The following is a 2500-nucleotide window of genomic DNA, read 5'->3' on the forward strand; positions in this document are numbered from 1 at the left end:
CGTAGGGGACCTCAAATAGGATTTCTTATTATCTATATTTTAACCACTTTGTGTATTATTATTTTGAGCATATCTTTCTTCGGTATGTATTCACCCCTGTTTGTTTGTTTCTTAGTTTATTTATTCGTTTGTGTGATCAACTTCACACAAAACCTACTATACCGATTTTGACCAACTTGGTAATCATGTTGGGTATGACGCAAGGATGAATCTGTAACATTTTGGATAAAGTACATCAATGTACTATTGCGCAGCGAGTAACTTTGAAAATAATCGCAATGTCAAATAAATGGCAAATATGTTTTTTTTTATTATTTTGTTTGTGAACATTACACCAAAACTACTGAACCAATTTCAACGAAACTTAGTGGACATGTGAGGTATGACCCAAGGACAAATCCATTAGATTTTGAAGAAAAATACATCGAAGTATAAGTGCGCAGTTAAGAGTAAAATAAGACTGCTTGGCGTGGCGAAGGTATGCTCTCTACTGAGTGTTCCTCTAGTTATCGAAGCATTGCTTACGAAACTCCTAATTCATATGTATGAGGTTCATGTCACATTAGGCTTACACAGTAGTTTCCAAGCAGCGTTTAGTAAGTTTTAAAGGAGGTTTGCTAATCATATTCTCGAAACTTGCCTCTATTCTGTGTTATTCTAATATCAGATTTTATATATTTATATATATATATATATATATGTGTGTGTGTATATATATATATATATATATATATATTCAAATAAGCCATATATTTTACTTCCTTAATATCTGGATTCTCTCTTATGCCTCGGGATCAGAAGCTCAATGGAGAATTCAACTCAAAGATAATACATTTTTTTTTGGCTGGCCGGGGAATCGAACCCTGATCCAGGAAGCTTGGGTTCCCGTTTGGGTCTCTGATTCCGAAGTATAAGAGAGAATTCAGATATTAGGGAGTAAAATATATGGCTTACTTCAATACGAAAAGTACGTCTAAATGTGCAAAATCTATCATATATATATATATATATATATATATATTTATTTATTTATTATTTATTTTAGTATCTCGGTTTCCTTTGACCATTATTTTCATTTACGTCCTCTGCTGTTACATGGCTTTTTTTTATTGGTTATGTAATTCATTAATGTATATGTGTATGCAAGTGTACGAGACCCGTCAAAAATTTATGGTTATATATTTAGATAGAGATGCACATAACGCACATACACACGTTCTATACCTTCCCACCCTCCCCTCCCCCTTTGCTAGCTATAGCCCCTCCCTTATTTTTTTTTTTTTTTTTTTTTTTTTTTAATTATGCAATGTCCAAAATCATTGGAATATTTGTGTCTTTATACTATAAATCATGCCTTCTTAAAGGAAGGTTATAGGGAGGCAGGCATTAGCACGACCTGCAGTGAAAGTGCAAAGCCACCGGCTCTTGTGCTAAGGCAGCCTGTAAGAAGGATAAAATGTAAAATTTGAAAGACAAGGTCATAGAAATCTTGTAAAACAGGACAGGGGTTTAATTCCAGAGCTTGTAAGTGTAATCGGAGGGAGATGCTGATTTCCATATAACATAGGGAAGAGGTTGCTTGACATGTGCTACAATCCTTCCTGAGAGAAGGATAACTATAATCCAAGTTAGGTACTATTTTTAATATTTGTCTTTTAAAGAATTCATTTCTTAAAGTTCCTATCATCGTCTTTGGCTTGTCCAGACATCATCATCATCGTTATTTTTATGATGATTAGATATAATTTTAACTGGAGGGAAGTCCGGCATGAGGAAGAAGAGGAGGAGGAAGAACAACAAGTAGGAGAAGGAGTAGAAGAAAGAGAATATGATCAAGGAGGTGTCCGGTTCCTTCGCTCTTGATGTTATCCAACCTATTGCTTTGGCACTCTCTCTCTTTCTCTCTCTGTCCAGTAGAGACCGACTTCCTTATTTCATCCAGTAAAGAACGATTTCTCTCTTTGTTTCGTCCAGTAAAGACACTTCTACCTTTCTTTTTTTTTCAATAAAGGCCGATTTCTCTCTGTATTTCGTCCAATAAAGACACAATTCTCTCTGTTTTGTTTTGTTCAATAAAGGCCAATTTCTCTGTATTTCGTCCAATAAAGACACAATTCTCTCTGTTTTTGTTTTGTTCAATAAAGGCCGATTTCTCTGTATTTCGTCCAATAAAGACACAATTCTCTCTGTTTTGTTTTGTTCAATAAAGGCCGATTTCTCTGTATTTCGTCCAATAAAGACACAATTCTCTCTGTTTTGTTTTGTTCAATAAAGGCCGATTTCTCTTTGTATTTGGTCCAGCAAAGAGCGTTTCTTCCTGCATTGTCCATTAAACACCTATTTCTCTTTGTATTTCATCCAGTAAAGACCGATTTCTCTCTTTGTTTCGTCCAATAAAGACACACTTCTCTCCGTTTGTTTTGTCCAATAAAGACAGAATTCTTTCTGTTTTGTCCAATAATGACCAACTTCTCTCCGTTTGTTTTGTCCAATAAAGACA

At 34.7% G+C, this 2500-nt stretch overlaps 1 protein-coding gene across 7 annotated transcripts in view; it reads left to right on the forward strand.

The window, feature by feature from the left end:
* The window catches only part of LOC137621628 (breast cancer anti-estrogen resistance protein 3 homolog), a 335690-nt gene that overhangs the window by 271228 nt on the left and 61962 nt on the right, over positions 1-2500 (forward strand). The gene's annotated exons all lie outside the window — the stretch shown is intronic.

This window comes from Palaemon carinicauda, chromosome 28, assembly GCF_036898095.1.
Source record: "Palaemon carinicauda isolate YSFRI2023 chromosome 28, ASM3689809v2, whole genome shotgun sequence".
NCBI classification, from domain to species: Eukaryota; Metazoa; Arthropoda; class Malacostraca; order Decapoda; family Palaemonidae; genus Palaemon; species Palaemon carinicauda.